Source organism: Bufo gargarizans, chromosome 8 (genome assembly GCF_014858855.1).
Source record: "Bufo gargarizans isolate SCDJY-AF-19 chromosome 8, ASM1485885v1, whole genome shotgun sequence".
NCBI lineage: Eukaryota > Metazoa > Chordata > Amphibia > Anura > Bufonidae > Bufo > Bufo gargarizans.
In genome coordinates, this window is record NC_058087.1 from 64,604,622 (window position 1) to 64,626,556 (window position 21,935).

The window sequence follows — 21,935 nt, forward strand, 5'->3', positions numbered from 1 at the left end:
CGACCACCGGCTCCCTACACTAGATACGGAGGGAGTCAGGGTCACCTGAGATCCAGCAAACAGAAAAACACAAATGAATGCACAACACTTATCTTATAGAAGACTGGGAAGTAGGATCAGCATGCACACACACTCCAGGAAGTAATATAAACCGCAAACTGATGCACTATGGGGAGGAATTTAAAGGGATGCAATCAGTACAACTACATGACAGCTGAGAGAGGCTAACGAGATGAGGAACTGAAGCAAAACAAAGGAAGCTCAAGGAGGAGGTTCTGAAAGGCATCTTTCAGAGCTTCTCAGATGTCTGGTGGTGACACCTGATGCATCAGACTAGATCATCTATGGTGCCACACTTTGACAAAAGATACCCGTCTCTTCTGGCTACCTGCTACTATTCTGATGCTGCCACCCGCCTGATGCCACACATCTGATGCCAAGTGTTGCTTCTTTCACCCACCATCTTCAGCTGGTACACTGGTATTGCCACCCACCTCCCCACGTTGTTACCGGGTCACTCTGTGGTCTCCTCATGCTGCTGCCACCTTCACACTATGTCACCTTGCCACTCTGTGGTCTCCTGATGCTGCTGCCACTTCCACACTATGTCACCTTGCCACTCTGTGATCTCCTGATGCTGCTGTCACCTCCACACTATGTCACCTTGCCACTCTGTGGCCTCCTGATGATGCTGTGCTACCTTCACACTCTGTCATTGTGCTCCCCTGTGGCCTCCTCCTGATGCTACTGCCACCTCCACACTCTGTCATTGTGCCACTCTGTGTCCTCCTGATGCTTCTGCTGCCCCTTCCACACTGTCACTGTGCCACCCTGTGGCCTCCACCTGATGCTGCTGCTCCCACCTACACACTCTGTCATTGTGCCACTCTGTGGCCTCCTGATGATTATGCTGACACCTCCCCACTCTGTCATTGTGCCACTCTGTGGCCTCCTCCTGATGCTGCTGCCACGTCCACTCTGTCATTGTGCCACCCTGTGGCCTCCTCCTGATGTTGCTGCTGCCGCCACCTCCACACTCTGTGATTGCGCCACTCTGTGGCCTCTTGATGAGGCTGCTGACACCTCCACACTGTCATTGTGCCACCCTGTGGCCTCCTCCTGATGCTGCTGCTGCAACCTCCACCCTATGTTACCTTGCCACTCTGTGGTCTCCTGATGCTGCTGCCACTTCCACACTATGTCACCTTGCCCCTCTGTGGTCTCCTGATGCTTCTGCCACCTCCACACTAAGTCACCTTGCCACTCTGTGGTATCCTGATGCTGCTGCCACCTTCACACTATGTCACCTTGCCACTCTGTGGTCTCCTGATGCTGCTGCCACCTCTACACTATATCACCTTGCCACTCTAAGGCCTCCTGATGCTGCTGCCACCGCCACACTGTCATTGTGCTCCCCTGTGGCTTTCTCCTGATGCTGCTGCCGCCTCCACACTCTGTCATTGTGCCACTCTGTGTCCTCCTGATGCTTCTGCTTCCACCTCCACACCGTCATTGTGCCACCCTCTGGCCTCTTCCTGACGCTGCTGCCGCCACCTTCACTCTCTGTCATTGTGCCACCCTGTGGCCTCCTCCTGATGCTGCTGCCACCTCCACACTCTGTCATTGTGCCGCTCTGTGTCCTCCTGATGCTTCTGTTGCCACCTCCACATTGTCATTGTGCCACCCTGTGGCCTCCTCCTGATGCTGCTGCCACCTCCACACTCTGTCATTGTGCCACTCTGTGTCCTCCTGATGCTTCTGTTGCCACCTCCACATTGTCATTGTGCCACCCTGTGGCCTCCTCCTGATGCTGCTGCTGCCACCTCCACACTCTGTGATTGCGCGACTCTGTGGCCTCCTGATGAGGCTGCTGATACCTCCACACTGTCATTGTGCCACCCTGTGGCCTCCCCCTGATGCTGATGCTGCTGCCACCTCCACACTCTGTGATTGTGCCACTCTGTGGCCTCCTGATGAGGCTGTTGACACCTCCACACTGTCATTGTGCCACTCTATGGCTTCCTCGTGATGCTGTTGCTGCCACTTCCACACTGTCATTGTTCCACTCTGTGGTCTCCTCATGCTGATGCTGCTGCCACCTCCACACTGTCATTGTGCCACTTTATGGCCTCCTCCTGAGGCTGCTGCTGCCCCCTCCACACTGTTATTGTGCAACTCTGTGGCCTCCTCCTGATGCTGATGCAACTTCCAGACTCTGTCTTTGGGCAACTCTGTTGTCTTCTCATGCTGCTTCCATCTCACCACTATGTCATAGGGCCACTCTGTGGACTTCTCATGCTGTTCCCACCCTCCCGACTTCATGACTGGGCCACTATTCTGCCTTTCGGCCTGGCTGACATCATCATTTATTTGACCCTTCTTCTGATCTGTCAGAAGGAAGGAAAAATGAGACGCACAACGGATCCTGTCTATTTAACAGCTGTAAGGCCTGCAAGACATGGTCCTGATTTTGCATCAGAACTGGCTTATGTTTTGGTAGCCAAAAAAAGGAGTGGGTACAAAACACACAAGACATGCAAATATTCCATTCTCGTGTCATCTCTGTTTTGGATCCACTCCTGTTTTTTTGGCTTTAGCATTAGTGATGGATTACTGACCAAATGCTGACCAAGTGAAGGCGGATGCTCCACAGACAGGATCTATATTTTGGGGGTTATTGTTCTGATGGATCAGTGGAAGGGCAAAATAATTAGTGACGGAAACACAAACTTACTGTTGACACCCTCTCCACTCTGTCGCGCTAACATCAAACAGTAAGGCTAAGTTCACACTTGAGTTATTTGGTCAGTTTTGGCCCCATAACTACCAAAATTTGTGAAGTGTGCAGTGATTCTAAGACCGACGACTGTAATCTGCATGTCATACTGACTCACAGTATTGTTTTACTACCACAGCAAACTCCCTATGCATGTTATTGCAAGGCACAGTGTTCTACACCACTATAAAGGCTCTCTGCGGCCAGAAAATATCTGTTTTTTACCCAAATCGCCACAAATAAATTCGGATTGAACCAAATTTTTGGGGAAAATTCTGTGAACCGGCCAAATAGAATTTTTGAGAAATTTGCTAATCTCTAGTAATGAACAGTTCATTCCTGATTATTGCCTTCTCTTCAGAGATGGAGGTGAGAGCTGCATTTCTATGTTGCAATTTCAGCGACCGGGCCACAGGGGCAATATGTGTGAGTTATGGTGGGCCGATGGGGGTAGTAGCAGCTTGACTCACGGTTAACAGCGCTCCCTGGGCCGGCGTGCAGTGAATGGAAGGACAGCACCAGTTCCTTCTGGGCACACTCTGTTGTCCATTAACTCCTGCCAGATGGTCGTTGAGGTGCCCTTGGTGGTGTGGGTTTTAGGTGCTGTGGAGGCAGGCAGGGTCCATGGTGTTTGTGACGCCAGTTGCAGCGGGCCATCCCCTGGGACCCTATTATAGAGGAGTTGGGGTACTCAGGTGTAAGAATGGCTGAGTGGTATAGGGTGGCCTAAAATGTCCCTTAATTTTTTGTGTGAGTGTCACGGTGTTCCTACCTAGATACGGCTGGACCCCAGGTGTTAGCTCCGAAGCAAAGGGGGTTGAGTTAGAGGATGAAGAATAAATTGAGTCCAGACCTTAAGATGCAGTTGCATAGCAGCTTTACTTTGATAATATTTCATCCAAGAAGAGACAAGATCTTGGTCCCAGCAAGCTTTAGCATGAAACGTGGCAGGCAAACTCAACTCTGCTACATCTGTGGCTCTTTGGCTCTGATGTGCTGACAGCCAGGCTGACTATATAACTTTGCTTTTGCTGTAGACTGCAACTTCTCTCTGTATTCTGAGTCTTAGTTATGCCAGGGAACTTTCCTCTTGGCTCCTGAGGCTCTAAACTGTGGCCTCCACATACAGCAGAGTTGAAGGTGCTCTAGCTGGCTTGGCTTGGCCTGGGAATGTTCTAACAGTGACGTGCCCAGCACTTGCTTCCATCCCCTAGCTGTGGGTAAGTTAGACTGCTTAAAACTGGACCCCACCCTTCCTGCAGTTTGTGGGACTCTTCTACTCTTCCACAGAGGGGAGTCAGAATGGAATGGAAAGCTCTATTCTATTTAACTATAGCTCTGCCGTGTTTTCTGCCACCTGCTGGGGAACCAGGCACATTACATTTGAACATAACAGTTGCAAAATAGGAAATTCACAGTTTTTGGACCTAAAATAAATACACATAATGACATGAGGTTAACCAATAAAGACAATAGCTAGGTGCAAAGGTGGTAATGCCACTCTGGGGCGTTACACAATAACCCCTGTTGTACTGGGACGAGCGATCACTGATCAGTCTATGTTTACACACCAAAATCTACTCCCTTGAAACAGTGATTTTGGTGTCATAATCAACAATTCTTTCCCTCGATGAATGAACGAGGGATTCGTGGCACTACTACTGTCACATTCAGGTGTGGGAGGGAAAGACCTCACTGTACATAGACGGGAAAGGGGTGAGGGAATAAGGCGTGGAAACTAGAGAAAGGAGATGGACACTTCCTAGTAAAACCCTAATCAAAGACCTGCCAAACTACCAGTATTAACAGACCCCAGAGGTAGGTGAGATCATACACAGGAATACCCAGTGTCCTAACTCACCCTATAGGACCCTGGTACTAATGTCAGGACTAAGACAACCTGTTCCTCCAAAAGGGAAAACAAACAGGAGTCTCCCTCAGGCCTTAATACAAAAGACAGGGAAATGCAACACACAAAATAACCCAAACAAAATACAAAAGGGAAAGAAAACACTTAAGTGGCAATGGCAGCACTAGGAACTCAGCCGAGATCCACACACCAGCTATCTACAACTCAAACTGAAGCTATAAACCGCATAGCATAGTGGGATAAACAATAAATAGAGAAGGTTAAATGACTATAATAGCCACACCTGGGGAAAAAAAGTGTGGCAAGCACCAGAAACAACATAGACATCATTTGATACAAACGGACAACAAGTCAGATCAAACCACGTGTTGCCAGTCTCACCAATCTCCTGCCACCTGTCGGGGAACTTCCGTGACAATAACATGGGCCGATTATCAGGAACAAGTAGTTATATGAAGGTTTGTTCCCTATAATTGGTCTGATAATTAACTTGATGAAAGGGACGTTAAGGGTCCATTTACATGTCTGTAGTGTATTGCGGATCCGCAAAACACAGAGACAGCACCCCTATTGAAATGCCTATTCTTGTCCGATATTGCGGACAAGAATAGGACATGTTCTATTTTTTTCGTAAGCCGCGGACCAGAAGTACGGAGTCGGGGACCGAAAAAGCGGATGTGGACAGCACAATGTGTCCTCTCCACATCATTCCGTCCCAATTGAGAATGAATGGGTCCACACCCGTTCCGTGGAATTGCAGAATGGATGCGGACCCATTCTATGGACGTGTGGATGTACCCTAAGACTGTCTAAATTTACCCTGTCTACAACCCTAATTAGATAGTATCAGTAAATCTGAGCCAATGTAATTTTTTGCCTAGATTGTTCCTGTAGACAGTAGATGTCACAGGGATTGTTGGCAAGCTTTCCCAGATTCTAAATAATTTTTTATAGTTACCTCCAGTTCATGCAGCTTTAGACTTGAGGTTGTACAAACTCTCTAATGGTAGCCATATTGGATAGCACTAGTGTTGAGTGAATCAAAGTCAAAGGAATTGACTTTGATCTGAATCTTAGGAAATATTTGATTTGCGCTTCGTGGTAGCAAATCAATTTACCTTGAAATGGCCAGAAAAAAAATACATACTTATCTCATTCATTACATACCATCTCAGCCATCTTGATTGAAGATACAAAATCTTGCTTGGGGTGATGTAATTGAATTTTTAATAACTTCACTCAACTCAAGTTAAATTGTTGGTTTTAGGAATGTTCTTCATAAAAAATTTTGTCCGTACCTTTTAATTCTCTGTGCAATACAATATTGCATCCAACCTTAAAGCATATATATGGAGGAAGCCATTTTGTAGACTAATCCCTGGCTAGTCCTTGATATCTCAGTTAATTGTTGTACAGAATACATTGATACCTTGAGCAGGGGAACCATATTATAATTTTCATACAAGAGTCGTACATTGTCATTTGTATTGTGGGTCTACTGAACCCCAGGGCTTCTGCATAATTAAGAATGAGACCCTATGAGAAATATTCTGTTGTTATGCATTTGATAGATTGCTATGCCTCTATATTAATATGTCCTGGCACTTTTTAAGAATTCCCTCAGTGGGTCAGTAGGGTTTTCTTTTTCATTGATGATTTGTCTGCTGGCTGCTGCTGTGCGAAGACACAGCTGAGGTTTAATATCTGTGGCCGTTTGACATCTTTTGTCACCTTGCACAATATTCTCTGTACATGACGAATTCATGAAAGACCTGAAAGTGAGAAGGCTCAGGTTAGGCTCAGAATATTGCTGCCTGGAAGGGTTTACTTCAAATTGTAGTAAATCCCCAGCTGGGGAGGATACAAAGAGAAGAGGTAACAGAATAGAAGATGAGTAAAGATAAAAAGAAAAAAAAAATCAGGAAGGGAAGGAGAGTGTATGTCTCGAAGAATTGAGAGAAGGTGAAATGTTGTGGAAGAGAGGTAGCAGCTAGAAAGTTGAGATGACCAGAGAAACAGGAATTTTATCTCAAGGACATAATGTATACAGTCTTAAAGTTTATTTTTTCTAACTCAACATTTATGGTATATGGCTGGGATATGTCACAAATGGCACATAGTTGTAAATTCCACCTTTAGGATCATCAGAACAGGGCTCCTGAAGTGAAGGAGAATACTCCGAGCATGTATGACGTCCACTGCATTCACTGCTACCGTATGTACACGACTTCCAAAAATAGCCAGAGGAGTGTGCTTGGCTATTATAGGAAATCCCATAATGGTGAATGTAGAGCAAGCTGGCTACTACTCCATTCACCCATTCACCACTACTGGACTGCCAGAAATAGCCAGCGCTCGGCTATTATTGGAACTCTCATAGTGGTGGATACAGGGTGGCCACGCATGTACAGCTTTTCTCTGTTCGCCGCAGGGATGCTGTTTTAGAGATAGCTTCAGGTCCCAAAGGTGGAACCCGTACCTATCTTACATTAGCAGCATATCCTAGCATTGTGCTACAAATGTTGAGATGGGAAAACCCGCTTAAAATTGTACATTAAATCTCTGCTCCACCCTTTGCTTATCCCCTCCCCCCCTCTTATCACAATACATCTAAAGGGGTTGTGCCAAGATAGAAACGTATCCCCTATCCACTGGATAGGGGCTAAGTATCTGATTAATGGAAGTCCAAACACTGGGGCCCCACCAGTCCAGTGTTCAATGTGAATGAACTGTCAGGTCAAGCACGTGTGCTGCTACTCATTTCATTCATTATAGGACTATAGGAGATAGCCAAGTACATAGCTGCAATGTTTGCAACCTAGGCAATGTTGGACTGAGGTGGCCTAAGATCACCGGGAAAATTCATTTTTAAAGTGCTAAGCGAACCCTTCCTTCTCATACCCGATAACCCCTTTCACTTGATTGGCCCAGCCACTAAAAGTTGTGAGTACATTTTAAAAATGAAATTAAATAAGTGACACATGAAACGTGTGACCACTGTGGAGACCTCAGTGGTGATGAGATGTTGCTGTTACAGCCAGTGACTGGCTGCAGTGGTCACATGTCCATGTCAAAATGCCTTTGCTGGAAGCCAGAATAGAGAGACAGGTGGGGGAAGCTGGAAGTGTTGGAATGGGAGCGGCAGGAGATGAGTAAGGTAAGCCTTACTTATTTTACTATTTTATTCTATTCTAAACATTTTTTTCAAAGATTTTAGGTGGCTAGACAACCCCTTTAAAGAAAATGCGTCTGCTTAGATAAACCTGTTGCAACATAACGAGAAGTACATAAACTGGGAAGAATAAAAAAGAAGAACTGTCCAATACTATAGCATTAGTCTTCATTTGGTACAATATATTCATGATTATTAAACCAATCCAGTATTGAAAGGGCTATGAATCACACCGGGTCCTGGGGTGCGGATTCTGTGATTTAATATCTCTGACACAGTTTGGATGCTTCCCTTCAGCACTTGCAAACAAAATGAAGTAATTCTAGTAATTAGACAAAGCCGTTTTATCTAGATATCCCGCAGACTGAGGTTCATTTAAATCACTCAATGTCTCTGTCTGTGTGCTTATAAATGAATATTCTGAATCCAACCTTCGGTTTCTTGTTTCTGTGGGTCACAATTCTTTGTAATTGTGGCTGAAACGTAAAAGGGGATATGCCAGAAAATGTCACATTCTGTGTCTTCCAGATTAACATTATGTAATAGACTCAATTGGACATTCATCACCCAGATTGGTATATGCGGTCAGAGTGAACTGTACTCTAGCCATCCTTCTTGCATTAGTAAGCCTATGAGACATTGAATATAATCCCTTCTGGTGCAGACACACACAAATTGGAACATGAGGCTATTACAAGACATGAACGGTAGAATTGCCTTGGAATATGGGGAAAATCTTGTGGTGTACACCCATAACAATGAACCAGGCCCCCGGTGACATTTTAATACCTGATAGAATTACATTTGATTGGATTATCACACTTCTCCCTTGCATTAGATATGATATCAACAGCAACGTTGCATGTGGCACAAGTCTATTTACTGGATGGTCATTTTCAGCCCCTCCTAGATCCATAGAGCTCTTCAAAATTGTAGTTTTAAGGACAGAGGCATAATGCAGCGGCTTCAGAGGCTTGCATAGCCCAGTAGTAGCAGTAATACTCACTCTTCCAAAACTGCTCGGGCCTGTGATGTGATGTGGAAGGGTGCACCTTTCTTTCTTTGGGGGTACACTTGAGTTCTAAAGTCCTCCTACCTGATGACGGTTGAGTTACCCTTGCTGTTTACAGTTTTGAGGTGCAAGGCAGGGTCCCAGATCGTGACGCCAACATTTTGCAGTGTAGTAGTGCAGGAAGCAAAAAGGAGGCAGTTGTGCAGCAAAAGAGTTCTATACTGAAGAATTCAAATGTATCAAACAGATTAGTGCAGTTCTTAGCATGCAACGAACTGGCAAATGTTCACAAAATGCACTTTCCACGGATGTTACAGGTTTCTAGCTGCACAGGTAGTTAATAAGCCAAAGTGTCTCTTTAAAGTAGTCTTACTTACTCTGCACTTCGCTAGCTAACTTGTTCACATAAGCATCCAGACATGGGGTATAACACTTCATGTAAAGCAATGCAATGCAACAAACAGGGTGGTTTCCCCTAACAGCAGGCTAACTCTCTGCACCTTTTCGATCAGATTGATTACACTACACATCCACAAGATTCACAGTGGGATATGGAGATTCTTGCAGATGTGATCAATCTGCTTAAATGTGTATTTAGGCACTGGAGACAAATACCTAAACACATACAGTACAGACCGAAAGTTTGGACACACCTTCTCATTCAAAGAGTTTTCTTTATTTTCATGACTATGAAAATTGTAGATTCACACTGAAGGCATCAAAACTATGAATTAACACATGTGGAATTATATACATAACAAAAAAGTGTGAAACAACTGAAAATATGTCATATTCTAGGTTCTTCAAAGTAGCCACCTTTTGCTTTGATTACTGCTTTGCACACTCTTGGCATTCTCTTGATGAGCTTCAAGAGGTAGTCACCTGAAATGGTTTTCACTTCACAGGTGTGCCCTGTCAGGTTTAATAAGTGGGATTTCTTGCCTTATAAATGAGGTTGGGACCATCAGTTGCATTGTGGAGAAGTCAGGTGGATACACAGCTGATATTCCTACTGAATAGACTGTTAGAATTTGTGATATGGCAAGAAAAAAGCAGCTAAGTAAAGAAAAACGAGTGGCCATCATTACTTTAAGAAATGAAGGTCCGTCAGTCCGAAAAATTGGGAAAACTTTGAAAGTGTCCCCAAGCGCAGTCATAAAAACCACTAGCGCTACAAAGAAACTGGCTAACATGCGGACCGCCCCAGGAAAGGAAGACCAAGAGTCACCTCCGCTGCGGAGGATAAGTTTATCCGAGTCACCAGCCTCAGAAATCGCAGGTTAACAGCAGCTCAGATTAGAGACCAGGTCAATGCCACACAGAGTTCTAGCAGCAGACACATCTCTAGAACAACTGTTAAGAGGATACTGTGTGAATCAGGCCTTCATGGTAGAATATCTGTTGGAAACCACTGCTAAGGACAGGCAACAAGCAGAAGAGACTTGTTTGGGCTAAAGAACACAAGGAATGGACATTAGACCAGTGATAATCTGTGCTTTGGTCTAAATTTGAGATCTTTGGTTCCAACCACCGTGTCTTTGTGCGATGCAGAAAAGGTGAACGGATGGACTCTACATGCCTGGTTCCCACTGTGAAGCATGGAGGAGGTGTAATAGTGTGGGGGTGCTTAGCTGGTGACACTGTTGGGGATTTATTCAAAATTGAAGGCATTCTGAACCAGCATGGCTACCACAGCGTCTTGCAGCAGCATGCTATTCAATCCGGTTTGCGTTTAGTTGGACCATCATTTATTTTTCAACAGGACAATGACCCTAAACACACCTCCAGACTGTGTAAGGGCTATTTGACCATGAAGGAGAGTGATGGGGTGCTGTGCCAGATGACCTGGACTCCACAGTCACCGGACCTGAACCCAATCGAGATGGTTTGGGGTGAGCTGGACCGCAGAGTGAAGGCAAAAGGGCCAACAAGTGCTAAGCATCTCTGGGAACTCCTTCAAGATTATTGGAAGACCATTTCAGGTGACTACCTCTTGAAGCTCATCAAGAGAATGCCAAGAGTGTGCAAAGCAGTAATCAAAGCAAAAGGTGGCTACTTTGAAGAACCTAGAATATGATATATTTTCAGTTGTTTCACACTTTTTTGTTATGTATATAATGCCACATATGTTAATTCATAGTTTTGCTGCCTTTAGTGTGAATCTACAATTTTCATAGTCATGAAAATAAAGAAAACTCTTTGAATGAGAAGGTGTGTCCAAACTTTTGGTCTGTACTGTATGCCATAGAGCTAATAAGTCCTTTTTGACAGGTTATCTCTACTGGGCTTTCACTACTCCTCTTCTTTTTTTTTTTTTTTTTTTACATCTTGCCTACTCTTGCAGTTGTTCTCTGTGGCTCAGCTCTAGTGGTGGCTGAGAATATGACCTACTAGTACAGTGTGCAAATATAGGCAACATATATATGAAAGGACATTATTTTTAACTTTTTTTCTGAGCACTTTGCAGTGCACCGCTGTACTTTCTGTAATGGGTTCTTGCAATAAGACACCATAACCAAAGTTAGCATGGTCACCCGCCGGTTTTCCAGTTTGCATGCATCAAATAATCCCAAGCAACTTGGAAAGCAAAGCTCGAGTTGAAACCCCAGATTTCTGAGGAATTTACATTTTTTTGGAAGATATTTTTAATGAAAAACATTGTAATAAAAAGTCACCCTCTATCTCATCTACTTTACACATGCTTTATAAATACAGAGCCTATTATGAACACTATATTTCTCAGACAACTGGCATAAATAAACTGATAAATCAGCTTTCCCTCTACAGTATATTATAAACTTGTCTGTCTGTAGGCATCGCTCAGGGGAGGTCCGTGATAGGGATGTATGCAGTTACCCTTGATTTCAATGGAAGCTGTCAAAAAAAACTAATCGCACTGGGCTCCCCCTAGTGATGGCTGATAGAAAATGCTATAAATCTACCATAGCAGTTGTGTGATCTACCTCTGTGTGATCTATTACCTAATTAAAGCTTTATTACACATCTCTGTCCAACTATAGTATTGACACAGGATGGATGAACAAAGTGCGCAACACTGATATATGTCAACACATCATTAGGCCTCATGTACACAACCGTATTTGTTTTGCAGTCTGCAAAATCGTGCATCTGCAAAACACGGATCCTGGCCGTGTACATGCCACCATTGTTTTCAAATGCCAGTAGAAATGTCCTATCCTTAAAAAACTGAATGAACATATGGTTGTCGACAGCTGTCCGCATCTTTTACAGCCCTCTTGAAACGTAGGGGTCTGCATCTGATCTTCAAAAAATGCGGATCAGATGCAGGCCCAAAAATATGATCACGTGCATGGGGTAAGGTTACCCAAACGTTATAAGCCGGACACCTCAAGGTGCTGTCGTTTACTTATAACAAAGCAGTGCCGATGCAATTTAATAGATGGGACTACGGTGTATGCGACTTTCATCCATCCCATCTACCCTTTCCATTTTTTTTTCATCCCTGATATATGTGCCTAGACTTCGTGTTCACACTGCTAAGATTGTTCCCTTTGTGTGATAGTCACTCCAGGGCAGCAAACATAAAATTAACAGACGGCAAATCTCTGCGTGTCCGGGTCTGTCAGGGCAAAAGGCCCGTGGGACTGAAGGGGACCTGGTGTTACAAGAACAGCACAGGCCTTGGGGTTCAGCAGCTGAAGTCTCAAGAAAAAAGTCTGAGCTTGTGACAGCCTCAGTGATATGTGAACCTCAGCTTTCATTTGCTCTTTTTATATCAAGTGTATTACTTTGTGTTTTGTATGTTTTTGGGAGATAACGAGTTATTTATTTATTTATATATGTATTTTTTTACCTTTATGTTGAATCAATGGTAAAAGCCAGTGTGTAGCATCCCTAAAGCGGATGTATGAACCCTGGCACTCACTGTGTTCCTGAGCTGACAGGCGGTTGTCAGTCTCCTGTGATGCCACTTCAGCATGGCATATTAATGAACGACGAACACAACAGGGAAACTCCTAATGCATATTTCTATTAGTGATGTCAGTTTCCATGGACCCAGGGGAAAACATTGCAGAGAATGTAATGCATTGCAATTTTTCATTTATGAGATGCTCGCGGAAATCTACTTAAATGCCAGTATGATTGTTCAGATTTGTGAAATTCGGGGGGTGACAACAATCATTATGGCAATCTAAGTGTCTGGCAGCTATCAAAATGTAGCGTTATCTCTACATTGTGTTACCTAAGCTGTAGATCTAGTTATTTCACAGCAAATTAAATTGGATTTTTTTGGGTCAAATCACTTTTAATGCCAACTCCACATTATTAATGCTGGCATATCTACCACGGGGGCAGACCATACAACTGCTGTGGGGTTCTGGAAGAGGAGTGCCCAGCATGGAACTCCTTCCTCTCTTTCCAGTATAAATCCATGACATTTTCTGGCAGCCACTACTAGGGGGAGCATAGTGTTGACTTCAATGGTAACTGTGTTAGTTCCTGTCTCAACAGTGTTAGCTGCAGGCATCAGTTTTACCATGCAATGATGGGAAGCAGGAGATATAGAGTAGAGTTTTATCAATATATTTACGTCAGTTGTCTGGTGTGAATACATTTAGAAATATGGTGTTTAGAGTGACTGCGATATTAATGAAGCCCTTGTGCCACTTTTTCCCATAAAGAAGTCTGATAAAATGTTTTTACTATTTTTATTACAATTTTTAATGTATTATTATTATTTTTTTCCATTCAATAGAAAAATCATAAATTCATCATAAATCTGGGGTGCCTGTGAGTGATGCACACATACTGGGACACTGTGTGGGGCAGGGGAGGGCCCATACTAAATTTTGCTATGGGGTCTTGCAAGATGTGTGTACATCCCGGATTATCAAGGCTTACAAATGTGACACCTGCTAAAGCAAGAAAATTTGCAAAGGAAAAAACACACGGTGCACCATAGATTAGTATTATCTTTACTGGGGTCAGTATATAGATGAAGGGCCAAGTGCATGCTCACCTGTATGAGTGCAGTATATGTGGTGGTGCTGGCTGCTATAGTTACTCAATACCATAGTTACCAACTGTCCTGAATTTGGCGGGACTGTCAATGATTTGACAGTCCCGGGGCCAAAAATGGGTGGGACTATCACAAACCCCACCCATAAGCAGGTGTTACCGGATGGGGTCGGGGCATTCCTAGGGGCGGGTTCAGATGCAATACTCCGAGAAGGACTGTAGAAAAACTCCAGAAGGACAAGTAAAAAGATGGGTGCAGGGCACACTGTCAAGAACAGGGGAGTAACACTTAGTAGAGTATGCAGATTTGTAATGAGCAATTCAGTTTTAGAGCTTTAATAATAAAATATTGTATTAAGAGGTTTTCTGGGGTATACATGATGATGGCCTATCCTTAGGATATGCTTTTATTGTCCTGATGAAGAGGGCTGTGAGTCCTTGAAACGCGTTGACAAAAGAATAAATAGTTATTATTTTTTTCTTTTTAAAAAAATACTACAGCGCCGTCAAAAAGGTTCAGAAAAAACATTCTTTTTTATCTTCAATACTTATTTCTCTTGCCACACTTGGCGCAGAGAAAAAGGAACCTTGGCAGCAGCACAGGACCCCGCACGCTGGACGGGAGAATACCAGCATAAGCAGAGTACAGTTGTTGTGGCTCCACACAACAACATATGGCAAGCGCTTCCTGTATATAGTGCGAAAAAATCAAAAATACAGCCACACACACGAGGCACGGCCTCCTGTCTTTTCTAGGCCATGTGACGTCACGTTCATCGGTCACACGGTCTAGGCGCAGCTCAATTGAATGGGACTGAGCTGTGATACTGCAGTATGCAGCCCTGCAGGGTATTGCGATGGTGAGGTCACGGTTACTTAGGCAAACAAGGGTTGCTCTGGGTTACTCACAGTTTCTTGAAAGACCCTGGGCAGGCGTACAGCAGTGATGGAGAGGCTGGCACAGGGGTCCTCTGGGGCTCTCTCTGTGTATAGGGACCAGGCCGGTGGTAGGTGAGGTGCCCTGGGTGTTGCAGGTTTAATGTGCCGGTGGCAAGATCCCTTTAAGATTCATGATGCCAGTGCCGGTAACGGTGACACACCGATTTATGATAGGAATAATTGAGGAACACGATGTTGTGGTGAACCAAAACTTTCTTTTACTGGAATAATCAACTATTTACAGTCTTTTGGCAAAGTTCCATAAGGCAGTAGCAAATATAAGCAGGCTTTATAAATGGCAATGTTCTTGCAAGATACTCAGAGGGTTAAAACACTTACAGATCAGGCTGCACTTTTCCTCAGAATCCTGTCTGTCTTTATCCCAAGTCCCGTATGCCCTATGGATGGATTTATCCTATGGATGGCTTTATCCTTCCTCAGATATATGTCTCCTTGCATTAAGTAGATCCTTATGCCCTTCAGCTCTCTGGTTCAGCTGGAAACACTTCTGCTCTGCACTTTTTGGGAACTGCAGGTTTTCAGGAGGTAAACCCTTCTCCCGGTGGCAACTTCTGAGCTTCTTTTGCTCAGGAAACTCAGGCAGGCTAGACTGCACTCACTAGCCTCCTGGACTAAACTGCCCTCCTCTTTCCTGTCTTGGCCTAACTATATACTACAGGTTCCCTAGCTCCCTCTACTGTCTAGGAGGAGGAACTACCCCATAACAGGCCTGATACAGGAAATGCATAGGGAAAATCACATAAAGCATCATATAAAATACAATGGCCATATTAACCCTTGTGTAGTGCCCACATTTACCTAGTGGGACACTATAATACCAAGCATAGCCACTATCAAATGGAAACCACTGTTCTTGGTAAGCTGTGAGCACTCACTGGCGCATTGATGAATGCCTCAGCATCCTGAAATAGTAATGAGGGTCAGACCCCCTGACTGATCTCATATTGATAACCTATCCCGAGAATAGGCCTTTAATTATATGGGGACGGCTTTTGTCTAGTACAGGGATCAGCAATTTTCGGCACTCCATCTGCTATGAAACTACAACTTCCAGCATGCACACTTACTATGGCTCCCATAGAAGTGACAGGAGGATTATGGGAGTTGTAGTGTCAGAACAGCTGGCGTGCTGGAGGTGGCTGATTCCTGGTCTGGTAGATAGTTTTAGTTTCTGTGCACCAACTGCAGCAGACAGTAGTTAATGGGCACAGAAAGGGGCCCAGCACTGACGACATCTCCTTTTCTATGAACACCTAATGGCATAGTTCGCCTTCTTGGCACATTTGCAGACATTCATTTTGTGGCTTCTAACATAATATCACATTGCAGTCTATCTCCGCTAGTTACTTGCAGCAACGTTAATTAATTGGAATCTAATGGCTGCTTTGTTTGCCGCCAAGACAAAGAGCTCCGCTGTCTCTTTTCATGACTGAGATTCTTCTTTATGTACAGAAAACTATATGTGTTTTCCCAAAGCAACCCTGGCTAAATACAGTCACCAGTCCTATTCATGACCATGCAGCAGGACAGCGGGGCGAGCACAATGTGTAGACGGAGATAACTATACCGTAATAATGTAAGAGCGCAGCGTCTGCTGTGCAGTGGATATTGGTAGAGTCAGGCTGAAAAGAAGAAGAATTGCAAAAGGAGGAATAAAGGGTCGTTTAGTAGCGCTGCAGTGATAAAAAGCATTGGGTACATAGCCTAAATGAACGCGTTCATGCTACCTGTTTAAAGTGGAAGTATTACTGATGTGCAATGTGGTAGAGAAATGGCAGTATTTTGGGGACAGCTGTTACAGGGTATGCAGTGTGTCTGTAGAGATGCACATCCAAGGCCATGGGAAGCATCTATAGGTCTCTCTGCATTGACGTAACAAGACTTCTTAAAGAGGTTTTCTCATCTGAGACAATGGGGGCATATTGCTAGGATATGCCCCCATTGTCTTATAGGTGCAGGTCTCAGTGGGCTCAGTATCTCCTAAACGAAGGCCCGAAAGTGGTGGAGGGCACACTGTGGGGCAGTCAAAAATAGCCGAGCGCTGACTAGGCTATTTTCATCGGGCCCTTAGAAGTGAATGGAAGTGGTTGCCGGTCATGTGCTGTGCGTTCCCATTCACTTCTATCAGGAGAGCGCTTGGCGGTGGTCGGACCGGAGTCCTCCAGCCACCACTTTGCCCGCTCCAACGTCGATACAGGTACGGGTCCCAGCGGTGGTCTGCCATTTCATACATACTGCTCCGCCATTTCAATCTATTAGGTTATGTTCACAAGATTAAAATCTGCTGCGGATTAGGTCGCGAAGAACAGCCGTTCCCACCATTAAATCTGTGATCAAAAGGCCACCAATAGCATTCCATTAACTTCAATAGAAAAAATGCCATCATGTACACACTCGCTAAATTGAGATCCGCTTCTAAAGTGGCATGTTGCTTCTTTGAGGTTGACCGAGAGTGGTTTTTGCATTAAAGCCAATAGGGAAGCAGAAAAAAAACAATAACATTTTTAGAGTATGACCACGTGGCACGGTTGTGATCCGACCGGGTTGTAGCCAAGCTGCGGCCCAGAACCGCATGGCCAATTAGCCCCCGGCTGCCTTTCATTTAACTAATGAAGACTGCACTATAAAATTCGGTCTTCATTGTTAATGGCTGTGCTGCAACTTCAATACCGTGCCCGTTGAAAATGAAAAATGCCTAAACAGTGTGGTCTTCATTAGTTAAATGAAAGCCAGCTGTGGGCTAACTGGCCACACGGTTCTTGGCCACAGCCCGACCGGATCACGACCGTGCTGAGTGGCTGTATCCTTAGAAACGGTTTTACAAGCACTGTTAGCAGCATTTCTGCCACAAAAAATGCTTCTGAATTATCCCACCCAAGGGAGGGACTCTTCTAAACTGGTCCGTACCGAACTTTGCGCCTTTGGGTATCTGGACCCGAACCCGAACTTTGCCGTAAAAGTTTGGGTTCGAGTTCGGTGTTCGGACATTTAATAAAGCTTATTGAAAGGCTGCAGGGCAAGCTTTTAAGCTGTAGGCACTTAGAAGCCATCACAGCCATGACTACTAATGGCATGGCTGTGATTGGCCGGTGCATCATGTGACCCAGCCTCTACAGAAGCTGGATCACGTGTAGCACCGCCCATCAGCTCTGAGTATTGCAGAGACAGGAAGCAGGCAGCTGAAGTGAGGGAGAGTGTTAGGAATCAGGTGATTTTTTTTGTGGCTGACCTCCAGTTTAATGATTTATTGTGGGTGCAATACACCAGCTTTGCACCCCTGACATAGAAATATAAAATAGTAAAATGTGGCCACGGGAAGAAAAAGGCGCTCATAGGGTAAATAAGTTAAAAACGAGCCTCCAAAAATAGGAAGAGTGGTACTGCTCACCTGTTGTTGTTGCACCTATTGTTCGGTGCAACTGAAATGGAGGTGAATAAGAGTGATTACATCTCGCTGGTTGGTGCTGCCGATTGCGTCCGCGTTCACCTTTGGCGGGGGCCAAGCCGCCGTCTGGGTCAATGAATGAGGTATATCCAGTGGAAATATACCTCATAGAAGTATAAAAAAAATCTGGCTGTTAATTCTGTGGGTGACCTATAGCGATCTTTTGTGGGTGCAATCCACCATCTTTGTACCCCTGACACAAAAATATAACAGTTAATCAGTCTGTTAGTTCGGTGGGTGATATATACCTATTTTGTGTGTGAGGTACACCGGCATTGCATACCTGACAGGGAAATTGATATAGTTAATTAAAAGCTGCCGATGAAGGTGGACGTAGCTTAGGGAAAGAACCTGGATTTTGCGGAGGCAGAGGGTGGGGAGGGGCTGATAGAAGAGGTGGCGTATGGGTGAGTGCTTGTCAGCCGGCTGATATGGGATCTGACACTCTGATATGTATTCAATGCCGCCTCCTGCTTCTAAATATTTATTCTTGCGGCTGTGCTCCGTCTAATGCAATCAGACCTTATCCGAGGAGCTGCCACATACTCTCACATCTGCTGCCGTCCTGCAGCACTGTTATCCTCTACCCTATTGGCTGGCGGCGGAGTTAACCCTTATGTGACACCGCGGCCGGTTATGTTCTGAAACGGAAAGTTTAAATGTGACCTCTTTGGTATTTTCTGTCAGTCAAATGCAATTTTACAGGAGCTCGTGCGCTCCAACCTGCTATAAAATTAAAACTTTCCCATCTCTATGTTCCCTGACAGCATCACATCCTTTCCTCGGGGCGTCTCACGCTGCTGTGGTTATTAGGTTATATTTATTATATATATATCACTCTCCAATTCTCCTTGTGTGTCAGGATCAGCCAGTTGGCTGCCGTGGGCTGAATGTGGCCACTAAGGCTTTGGCAGTCATATGATTCAGAAAGAAAGTCACAATCCTTATTGAGGTGTATTTTTTATTTTTGAATACTATATTGTTAGTATATTATATTATATTACGCTCACAAGGCAGATGTTACTGATTTCGGAGCACCAATGTTAAAGCAGCGGCTGCGTGGTGGCTGGCGGTTTAAGCCACAACCACGCCAAGAAAGGAGATGTCCTTTCTTGGCCTGGTGTTTAGATGGAAGCTGCTGGAAGCCCCATCAGGTGTTCATTCATGGTTTAGCTCCATTCACTGTGGCAAGCCACAAGCAGGTCCGCAGAATTCAAAGTGAAAACCAAGGAAGAAATGGAGGAGGTTTCTGCTTCAGACTTTTTGTAAAGCCCACTGCGCATGCCCCGGTCTGTACCTCTAAAATCCAGCCGGTGGAAGTAACCAGCCGCAGCAGAGGGATGTACTGAAGCCAAAGACGGGGCGGGTCGGTGCATGTGCAGTGCAGCTCCCTGTTCCTCTGCCCATTATGGGCACAGCAGTGTGCAGGTGTGGGGCAAGTGTGGAGCGGCGCAGGCATGAGATTTGTGAGGTAAAGGAGGAAACAAGGGCGGGCCAGAGGGGTGAAAGAGGTGTGGTTTTCTGGGCACATTGCCAAGGGGCCTGGGCACTTGCTGCAGTAACGCCGCCCCGGGCACTTGCCTAACCTCATTAGCATAAGTTTTAAAAGTATTTTTTTGGAAGATCTCGGCGAGGGACAGCAAAAATAAAGGTAACATTGTAATGTGGGCAAAGGAGTCTATAACCTGATATGAGCGGTCTAAAGCACTCAGATTAGGTGACAGACTCCCTTTAAAAGCAACATTCTGTTATGGCCCTGTGTATCAATATTTAGTAACCTGGTTTAGTATTGGATCAAGCTACCCATGGTATTAAGCCCCTTTACGCTCTTCTTTGTCTAGGCCCTGGAAAAACATTAGAAGGAAGCTAGCAGTCAAGTGTATTGACCATAAAGCAACTCAATTTTGAGGATGAGTTGATTCACTTTACAAGCGTTCACCCAGATAAATGGGCCTTGCCTGTTGCAATCTTTTTCTAAATGAGCACGTTGTTGCCTGTTTTGAACAGCCAGCGGTGTGAAGTGTGCCTTGGAGATGTGGTTGTATCATGTATTGTCATGTATCATCATGTATCAAAAACAATAAGCCACACATTACACACTATTGTGACTACACCTATACATTTTCATGTATTCACTTTCCCTATAAATTAAAGGTGTTTCCATTTAATCTGTTATAAGCCTGATATCAGCCTCTCATCGTCTCAAAACTGGTAGCCCCAATCAACATCTAGGTGTTGACTTTAAATGGACGCAGGATCCGGTGTTTAGGTGTTTAGAGCCCACCTCCACTGAATTCAATAGGATTTACGTTATTTGATAAATGCAGTGACCTAGACTTTTATAACTTCCATTGATTTTAACACAGAAGAGGCCATGTGTTTTTAATAATCTAGTCATGACAATCAACATAATTTTGTGATATTGTGTCAAAAGATGTCTATCCTATAAGTTTGTGTGCAATAGATTATGGGGTTCATTTATTAGGACCGACATTTTAGACGCCGGTCTTAAAAACCCCTATAGCTGGCGGTGGATTCGCCGCAGTTAGGTAGAGGCGCCGGCCTCTCCGTAAGTTTGGTGCATCCAGTACCAGTTCTAAATGTAAGCCAGCCCAGCTTCCTTGTTGTCTTACATTTAGACCATTTTCTAAATGAAAATTATGAATGAGACGAACCTGCTGGCCCGTACCCTCCGCCGCTGTCGCCATGCCCACTGTTTTAGACCTGTGTGAGCAGGGAAAAGTCGCAGATTGCGGTGCAAATAACCTTTGCACTGCTATCTCCATCAGAAATACGCCTATTATAGGCGTATTTCTGGATAGTAAATTACCCCCTATGTGATATGTGATGTACATTGCTGCATTTCAATGGTTTTGCCAGTACGTTGTGATAATGTATTATAATGTGTATTGTAATGTGATAATGTATTACATTTGCGTAATAGAGTCTGTAACTAAATCCAACACAAGCTAAGGTTGGACACATCTATAAATGGAAAATCATTTTTAATGGCATTTTGACCATACATTGCCAGTCACTGAAAATTCTTGAAGGGCTTTTCTGTGATCAAGATATTGATGGTCTGTCCTCCTGATAGACCATCAATTCAGATCAGTGGGGGGTACTACTTTTGGCATCCCACTGATCAACTGCTGGACCCCTTCATAGATTACATCGGGCCATCTACCTGCACATTTTCTACTTACTAGCTGAATATTGCAGGTTCATGCCATTAATGTGTATTAGATGGAACTGCAATTTCCTGCACGACCACAACTTAATAGAGGACGAGCAGGTAAACAGCTGGACCTTAACATTGAAGAGGCCACAGTGCCGAGAGTCATACCGCTGCAATCCCGAGGATAGGCCATCAGTATCTTGATCCTGGAAAATTTCTTTAATAGAATCCTAAAAATGGCTGCAAAAAAGATGGTTGACATTGGCCTGGCTAGTGTTGATCGCGAATATTCTAATCTCAAAATTTTTATCGCGAATATTGGCACTTTCTAGAATTTGCGAATATCAAGAATATAGTGCTATATCTTCGTAATCGCAAATATTCTCGATTTTTTTTTATCAGTACCCATGATCCCTCACTGCTTCTTGCTTGTGGGCCAATGAGAAGGCTGCAATATCTTTGCCTTTAAAGGGTTTCTACCACTTCAGTTTGACCAAATTAGCTTTCAGACACTAGCGATC

General features: G+C 44.4%; 1 protein-coding gene across 2 annotated transcripts in view; it reads left to right on the forward strand.

Annotated features, from left to right (window-relative positions):
- Positions 1 to 21,935, forward strand: part of ERBB4 (erb-b2 receptor tyrosine kinase 4) — a 1,102,749-nt gene that overhangs the window by 333,451 nt on the left and 747,363 nt on the right. The gene's annotated exons all lie outside the window — the stretch shown is intronic.